The 9969-nt window shown below is 34.0% G+C and overlaps 1 non-coding gene across 1 annotated transcript; it reads left to right on the plus strand.

Annotated features, from left to right (window-relative positions):
• Window positions 1–7557: 7557 nt before the first annotated feature.
• Window positions 7558–7664, plus strand: LOC133793329 (small nucleolar RNA R71). The gene has a single exon (XR_009874777.1). It is a non-coding gene; the product is annotated as a small nucleolar RNA R71 (small nucleolar RNA).
• Window positions 7665–9969: the final 2305 nt, after the last annotated feature.

Consider the following 9969-nt stretch of genomic DNA (forward strand, 5'->3'; position numbering starts at 1 on the left):
CATGCATGTGACAAGTGTCACGTTCTTAATTATTCTATCTAAACATTAGGTTATAATAAATATCATTTCAAGGACCAGCTATATTAATCACACCTTATGTTCAAATTAATATTTCTAAACTATAGGCTAAACTTATAAAATCCATAACTACTTCTATGAGTTTCCAACTAAATTCCGACTTGAACCAATAATCACAAAAACTAAAATACCACAAGCTACTACTACGACTATCTAGCTAAGTAAAATTCCGAGACACTACATGATTTTTAACCGACCTAGGGAAGAATCGTTCGTGTTCCTAGGCACATCTCATGAGAAGAATTTTACTATAATCTCCACCTTGAAGGTTAGGAAACTAATGGACGATGGATGTATCAGCTACCTAGCGAACGTAATAGACAAGGATAGAGAGGCTAAGCTACAACTGACGGAGGTAGCGGTGGTGTGTAAATTTCTAGACGTATTTTCTAAGGATCTTCCAGGGATACCCCCAGACCGAGAAGTCGAGTTCGAGATCGAATTAATTCTAGGAATCGCACCCATTTCAAAGGCACCATATTGGATGGCACTGGAAGAGCTCTTATCTGAATTTTCTGTACGCAAGTATACATAGTCGTGTCAAGTAGTAAATTCTGCAAGAACAGATATCGCCCCACAAAGACTATCTCCCAAGTAATACTAATTTATTTTCAAATTCTATTTGATTAATTAAAATTTAAGTGAACAATTAAAAATAAAAGAAATACTATAAACTACGAACCAAAATTAAAGAACTAAAAACAAAACAATGAATCACTACTTAAAAATCAATAATAAAAATCCTAGGAATTAGTTTCATCAACTGCTCATTCTATTAATTTTAATAATCAATTCTAAATCTCTTCTTTCTATTCTAATAGTAGGTTAATATAATCGATTCCTATTCTTTTTCAAGATATAAGATCTCAATCTATATGCAGGTTTTCTACATTTCTGTGATAAACTTGAACATATAAAAGACATTAAACATGGAAGCTTAATTGCTACACAAGTCATACAGGTACTTTCATCCAATATGCACCCTATGTCTATACAATGATAGCATATTCAATTCTCATCTTTCGAATTTTGAATCAAAACCATTAAATCAAGCAAATAGTGATCAAGTATTTACTAACATTAAACACACATCATATAGATTAGAATAGAAAAGAAGTATCAATAGAAAATCATAATAAAATTAAATAGAATCTCAGTGACTACATTAATTCCTAGATAAAAGAAATTAGTTCATAAATACCATGATGAAAATAAACTGTAAATAATTGTTCATAAAATTAACCTAAAGAATTCAAATGAAAAGCAGAGAAAATAATTACAGCAGCCTCTTTTTATCCAGGGTTTTCAAAACTGAGACTCCTCCCCAATATCATAGAATAATGTTCCTTAAATAGTCTTCCAAGATTCCCAAGTGAATAGACCATTTTTCCCTTCAAAAAGTGGTTTAAAATCTACAAAACGCATTGATAGCGTTGTAGCACTAGCTTTTGGGTGTTGTAGCGCTGTTAACAGTGCCAAAATGCCTCAAAATTTGGTGCACTAGCACTGTAGTGCTAGTATTGTAGTGTTGTAGCACTCGTTTTGTAGCGTTGGGGCGCTACTTCCATAATAGAACGAAAACTCGTTTCGAACAGCCTGCAGCATCAACTCATTATATTTTGATCATAACTCATTCGATATAACTCCAAATTGAATGATTAAAGAATCTATGGGAAGCGAAGAGAAATATCTACAACTTCTATTTCTAGAAGTGTTTCCAGAAAGTGAATAAATCATGGTCAAAATTCGGCTTGAAATCTTAGACTTGCGTTATAGAGCAGAAACGACATGTGTTGAGCATCTTCAATGTAGTATTTTCCACACATAATGTTTTGAAACTCCACAATCAACACGAAATCCATCTTATTTATCATATTTAATATGTTTCTTCTCATTTCACTCCATATTATGTACTTGTAGAGTCCAAGAACTTTACTTAACTAATTAGATAGTAGTATTATAGTATTTATAGCATTATCTTTGTAACTGTGGATTTTTGGTTCAGACCGGGAATTATTTGGACACTCATAGTAGTACTTATAGATTTTCTAAGTTTAACCTATAGTTTAAGAATATTAATGTTAACCTAAGGTTTGATTATATGATTGATATTAAGGATAATATTTATTATACTATAAGGTTTAGATAAGGACCAATAGGATTTTAAGCACATGTTATGAATGGGTGATTAAGGATTAAGTATTTTTGAGGATTTAATTTAATAAGGAGTAAAGTTTGAATGCTATAAGGTCAGTCAACAGCTTTGAATACGTTGAGGGCTTAGTCAAGGCTGTTTACTCCATTCAAACTTAGCTAAAAATGTGTAATTTCGTGTTTAATTAATCAGCGTGTGCCGATATATCGCAGCACGTAGATACGGAAAACACGAGACGATGCACAATAGCCTCGGGCATACTGGCCCAGGCGATATATCACCTATAGGGGGCGATATATCGCCTCCTTCAGTATGTTTTGAAAGTTTTTGAATTCTTTTTCCATTCAGCCATTCAACCTCTTGATAAGTCCAGCATCTTTTTGAACGAGTCTTTAGCCTCTGCTAAACGATTATTCAAATTATTTTCACCTAAAAAGCTATTATTTTTATTCAAGTAAAATCAAGATCCTTTCATTCCTAAACTCTATAAATAGGACCTAGTACCCAACCATTATTCATCTTTTGCTCTAAGTTCAGAGGCTGCAAGTGCTAAGTGAGTGTGAGACTGTAAACACCTGGTTTGGAGAAATCATAAGCTTGATCCTCATAAGCTTATCAAACACTTTGGGAAGTAAGGTTCTATAGTATTTCGGTTTGTGGTGTAGATTAGTCTTACAAGTCTTTAAGGTAACCCAAAACTCTAGTTCATTGGTTTTATGTTATTTTCTTTCTCATAGCCTTCTACTCAGTCTTCTAACCTCATTCTTATTTTGGTTAGGAAATCTAAGTTCTTGAGCACATATGTTTCGGTAAGTATGTTTCTCAATGGTTTAGTCTTCCCATTCCTTTTCATCTCTTTTTCTTCATTAGACTCACTCTTTTTCATAATGGTTATTAGGAGTGTTCCAAATTCCCAACGCTGTCCACATATCCCGGTAACTTTGGTAAGGAAAATAGGATAGAATCTATATGTTTTATGCTTGTGTTATCTTATGTGTTATGTTATGAAATATGTTATAAAATATGTTATGAATATGTATGTTGTAGGCTTGGGCATATGACCCATATGACTAGCAAGACCCCAAATAGATTATGGGCATATGACCTACTTAGCTAGTAGGACCCCACTAATCTCATGGGCATATGACTTGTTTAGTCTATGGGACCCCAAGTAATAATGGCCATTATAGTATGTGTATGTAATAAGTGTTATGATATGTCTTTATGTTTATTATGAAATTTATGTTTATGAACTATATGTTAGATTTTCCTTGCTGGGCATTAGGCTCATTCCTTTTGTTTATATGTGCAGGAAAATAGATGTAGTGGCGGTAAGATTCGTGGATGCTTGGAGATTGTGTATCGGTGATGAACGGATTCAAGGAGTCGAGAGTTCGATTTCGAGGATGTAGTCGTTTATTTATGGTCTTTATATGTATTTTCCGCACTTACTATGTAATCCCTTTATTTTATAAATCATGTTATGTTTTTTTTTTCAAACAATGGGATCCCATATCCTTCTTGGTATTTATGTAAGTAACTCTTATTTCTATAAGTTTTCTAATAAAATTATGGTATTTTCACAAATGTAAGTTTTAGTAAGAATTTGTAGGTATAGTTTCGTTAATGGTCCAAAAGACTAGAGTAGTGGGTCATTACAGTACTTGACCATTAAAACCTAAAACAAGTAGAAAACAAGCATAAATCTGCGCTAAACAATCCTAAATGACTAAAAACATAACATAATACAAACCTAAAATGAACATAACAAATTCCCCCAAACTTAACATTTACTCGCCCTCGAGTAAATAATCTAACTAGACTCAAACCTAATAAACCAAGTTGACATAACTAACAAATTCAAACACTCAAGACTGTTATGCATATATAATCTTAGGAAAAACAATCATGCTATTTAAAACATTAATCTAGATTTTCAGTCTAAATTATTCACCCTTTCACTGCAATCTATCAACACCAAAGCACATTTACTCATAACTCGCAAATAAAATAATTGAACCACTTTATGCACATCAAATTCTCACCAACTAACCACAAACTCAAATAGTCCATATGCATGCATTACTTACTATTCTCCATTAATATAAACAAATGCACAAATAAGAATCAATAGGACTTTATAAGGGTTGTAATAGAAGGCTTAGGTATAGGCAGATAAAGAGACAATTTTGGGCTTAATCATACCACAAGCATTCCACTAAACAAGCTTTCCCAACAATTTCACACCACTCATTCCTTGTTACCCCTTTTTCTGTGCAATGATTAATAATATATATATTTTATTCAATAAACTCCCCCAAACTTTGATTTTTCAATAAATAATTATTTGGGAGCATAATCATTTTTCACTTTCTTTTCTTTTTCTTTCTTTAATTTTTTTCTTTCTCAATCAAAAGTAATTTTTCTGAATAACAATAATAATACAAACATCCCATTACACATTCACTCCCCTCATATAATAATTTTCATGCTCATGGTATGGGTCACAAAGAGTAAATGGTATTTCATTTTACAGTTAGGCTCAAAAGAACGTGTTAACAAGAAAACAGTTGTAAGACTCAAACGGGTTGACTAAGGATAAAATTTAATAGGGTTAGCTTGAAAGGGACAACCAATCCAAAAAATAAAATAAAAAATTTGCCTATATCATTTTTCTAAATGTGCATTGTTTCAAATTTCATCTCAAATAGTAAGCAAGCAGGTTCTAGAATTTTTTTCAAACTTTTCAATCCATAATCCAAATTTGACATGCATAAATAACTTAATTATAACATTTGCAATTTATGAGCAATAGATCTCTAATGTCAACAAGTCACGTGAAAAAACAAAGTAATCTAACCAAGCACACATATTATTTTTAGAAGCACATCAATTTTTCCTTGGATTATACTACAAAACAATCAATTATATTTTAATGGAAATTATTATCAACTTAATTTATACTCTAAAACATGACTCAAAATGAACAACTAATTAAAAAAAAAAAAAAAAACCGAAAAAAACGCATCAAAGAACACCAGAAATACATCTCTCCCCCAAACTTAAAACCGAACATTGTCCCCAATGTTAGGTACATAAAGAATGTGAACAAAGACTTACCTGACCAGCCACATCAGTATGGCGGTGGTGGCGGCTGAGACGAAGTTCCCTCGAAAGGTTGAGACTGCCATTGCTGTGGCGCTATAACCACATAAACTTCAATTTTTTCACATTTTTCACGGGTTACGAGTTACAACACAATTGTTCCAGAATAAAACTAAAAACAAGTAAAACAAAATCTCTAAAAACATTGTTCCAATAAAAAAACAAAAACGAAAACAAATATCATAAAATTAAAAGTTAAAAATAAACATAGGAATGCCTCCTAAGAGCGTTGTCTTTAAACTCTTTTAGTCGGACTCTTGTTTTCATTCATATTCAATCTTGGATCAAGTCCTCCCCTCACGTCCTTGAGAGCCATAGTGTCATGAGTTGGCCCTCGTTTCTTGTGATTAGAAATTGGTGATACTTTCCCCCGCTCATATAACATTCGAATTCTTTCACTAAAGTACTTTTTTAATCGGTTTCATCCCTTCCTCATTCTGGATTTTACTATGGGGCTTATCTTAGAGCCTTCCAACTTGTTCTCTCCTTGGTTCACCACTTCAACTCTACAACACGTTGGAATTTCTATTGCTGCAAAAACAATAAATATAACTTCCTCTTTTCGTACTCGCAGCTTTAATTCACCTTTTTGTACATCAATTAACGCCCTACCAGTCGCTAAGAATGGCCTTCCAAGTATTATTGGAATATTTTCATCTTCCTCCATATCTAAAATAATAAAGTCCGCAGGAAAGATGAATTTACCCACTTTTACCAATACATCCTCAATAACTCCATGAGGGTGATTAATTGATCTATCGGCCATCTGCAAAGACACTGTGGTTGGTCGAACTTCGCCCAAATTCATCTTTTGAAAGATTGATAGAGGCATTAAATTCACACTGGCCCCTAAATCACATAAAGCATGTGTTTCTACTAAACCCCCTATAGAGCATGGGATATTGAAACTACCAGGATCTTTAAGCTTTGGAGGTAGTTTCTTCTGTAGTATTGTGCTGCACTCTTCAGTTAATGCAACAGTCTCATAATCCTCTAGCTTCTTTTTCTTTGAAAAAATTTCCTTCATGAACTTCACATAGCTGGGCATCTGCTCTAATGCTTATGCGAACGGTATATAAATATGTAGCTTCTTGAACACCTCTAAAAACTTTGCAAACTGCTTATCCAAATTATGCTTGCGAAGTCTTTGTGGGTATGGAATTCTAACATGGTGGTAAAGGCTCACTGGCGGTACCACTTCTTTCTTGTTAAGATCTTTAGTAACCTTTTCTTCATTAGACTTTTCTTTCTTTAGAAAATCTGCAGTAACCTCCTCTTGTGCTGGACTAGTGACATATCAATCCTCTATCTTCTTGCCCTTGTTTTCTACTGTAGGCCCCTCATACTTAGTCCCACTCCTCAAGGATATTGCATTACACTGCTCTTTAGGATTAACTTCTGTAGTGCTAGGCAAATTTCCTTGAGCTCTATTAGACATTAAAGTAGCCAATTGCCCTATTTGAGTCTCCAAACTCCTTATGGATGCCCTAGTTTCAGTCATGAATTGGTTGATTACATCAGATTGAGGTTCAGCTGGTTTCATTGGCATTTGTTGTGGTCTATTTTGTGGTTGATAATATCCAGGTGGAGGGTATTTTTGTGAATGTTGTTGTGGATATGGTGGTCTATTTTGGGCAGGTTGATATTGTGGCTGAGGTGGAGGATAAGGTTGTAGAGTATTTTGATTATTAGACCAGGTAAAATTAGGATGATTCTTCCAAGCTGTGGTGTAAGACATGGAATTAGGATTATTGGGTTGTCTTTGGTAATTTCCTATAGCTTGTACTTCTTCCATGAGCATGTTATTCATATCTATAGCAGGGCATTGGTTGGGTTGATGGGTTGTACCACACACTTCACAAAGGTTTTGAATTTGCATAGCTTGAGATGGGAGTGTAGTCTTTTGTAATTGCTTTGTCAAGGCTGCTACTTGAGCTGTAAGCATGGATATAGCATCCAATTCCATCATTCCAACCACCTTCTTTGGTTGTCCCGTTTTAGTTGGCCATTGGTAATTATTCATCGCCATCTCCTCCAATAGCTCATATGCCTCATTAGCACTCATACTCATAAAGACACCTCCCACCGCAGCATCGATAATTGTTCTCGTTGTTCCATTCAACCCATTGTAAAAATTATGCACCAACATCCACTTTTCTACTCCATGGTGTGGACACTTCCTTAACAACTCCTTAAATTGCTCCCAAGAATCATACAGTGACTCTCCTTCCATCTGATAAAAATTATTAATCTCTCCCCTTAGTTTTGCAGCCTTTGCTAGAGGAAAGAACTTGGCAAGGAACTTCTGAGCTAACTCCTCCCATGTAGTGATAGAATTTGCATGTAAGGATATCAGCCAACTCTTCGTCCTATCCCTCAGTGAAAATGGGAATAGCCTCAATCTTATAGCATCATCACTCACCCCATTCATCTTAAACTCCAGAAAATTAGCTATGTGTATATTGGGGTCCTCCTTTGGAATACCTCCAAACTGAACAGTTGTTTGGACCATTTGGAGGATTGCTGGCTTCATCTCAAAATTGTTTGCACCAATGGTTGGAGGTCTAATGCATGAATGCACTCCTGTAACAATAGGAAGTACATAATCTCTCAAAGTTGGTCCTTGCTCCCTTGGAACCTCTGCAGCCCCTTGACCATTATTAGGACCATTTCCCAAATTTTCAACCATGGTAAAATCCAATCTCCTCTTTGTTTTCCTGTTCTATCTACACGTTCTTTCCATTTCCAGATCGATTGGTATAATCTCCTTGTATCTATTGCTTCGCATATACCAACTAGTCCTGAAACACAATAAAACCTTGATCCAAATAAATGTTAATAGAAATTAAATAAATTAAAATAACCAAATTAGAACAAAGAACAATAACTGTGATATTGGAATATAAGTCCCTGCAACGGCGCCAAAAACTTGATCTGAATTTTCTGTACGCAAGTATACGTAGTCGTGTCAAGTAGTAAATTCCGGAAGAACGGATATCGTCCCACAGAGACTATCTCCCAAGTACCTCTAATTGATTTTCAAATTCTATTTGGTTAATTAAAATTTAAGTGAACAATTAAAAATAAAAGAAATACTATAAACTACGAACCAAAATTAAAGAACTAAAAATAAAACAATGAATCACTACTTAAAAATCAATAATAAAAATCCTAGGAATTAATTTCATCAACTGTTCATTCAATTAATTTTAATAATCAATTCTAAATCTCTTCTTTCTATTCTAATAGCAGGTTAATATAATCGATTCCTATTCTTTTTCAAGATATAAGATCTCAATCTATATGCAGGTTTTTCTACATTTCTGTGATAAACTTGAACATATAAAAGGCAATAAACATGGAAACCTAATTACTACACAAGTCATGCAGGTACTTTCGTCCAATATGCACCCTATGTCTATACAATGATAGCATATTCAATTCTCATCTTTTGAATTTTGAATCAAAACCATTAAATCAAGCAAATAGTGATCAAGAATTTACTAGCATTAAACACACATCATATAGATTATAATAGAAAATAATTACCAATAGAAAATCATAATAAAATTAAATAGGATCTCAGTGACTACATTAATTCCTAGACAAAAGAAATTAGTTCATAAATACCATGATGAAAATAAAATGCAAATAATTGTTCATAAAATTAACCTAAAGAATTCATATGAAAAACAGAGAAAATAATTACAGCAGCCTCTTTTTATCCAGGGTTTTTAAAACTGAGACTCCTCCCCAAAATCGCAGAATAATGTTCCTTAAATAGTCTTCCAAGATTCTTAAGAGAATAGACCATTTTGCCCTTCAAAAAGTGGTTTAAAATCTGCAAAACGCATTGATTGCACTGTAGCGCTATTTACAGTGCCAAAATGCCTCAAAATTTGGTGCACTAGCGCTGTAGCGCTACTATTCAGTTCTTGATAGTGCTGTAGCGCTCATTTTGTAGCGCTAGGGCGCTACTTCTAGAATAGAACGGAAACTTGTTTCGAACAGCTTGCAGCGTCAACTCATCGTATTTTGATCATAACTCCTTAGATATAAATCCTAATTGAATGATTCAAAAAGCAATGTGTTTATCCATAAATCAGCTGTTGATGACGTGGCAAGGATTTAAGACATGTGGTAGACATGTAACAGAGATACGGCTTGCCTATCGACCAGCATTATTTTCACATGGAAATATCACGTTTTATATACGACCAGACTGGTCGTATACTCCATTCATTTATGTAAAAATCTGTACAGTTATAATGATATCCAAGAATATCTCTTCATTATGACTTGCATATCTATTTATTAAGGATAGATATTATTACCTAATTCATGTAATCCTTCTTGAGCCTATAAATACACAAGAAATAGCTCAAGGAAGAGGAGGGATCTTTTTATTTCAGAATTATAGTACTATTATCCATCGTTTGTATTGCTTTCTTCTTCTAAGGTCTGTGAAACTCAGGAACCCTAGTTCCTTGATCACACCTTTGGAGCTCAATACTAATAATGGTATCAAGTGGACGTAGGTCATTACCAATCACTGGGGCCGAACCACTATA

This window comes from Humulus lupulus, chromosome 7 (genome assembly GCF_963169125.1).
Source record: "Humulus lupulus chromosome 7, drHumLupu1.1, whole genome shotgun sequence".
Classification (NCBI taxonomy): domain Eukaryota; kingdom Viridiplantae; phylum Streptophyta; class Magnoliopsida; order Rosales; family Cannabaceae; genus Humulus; species Humulus lupulus.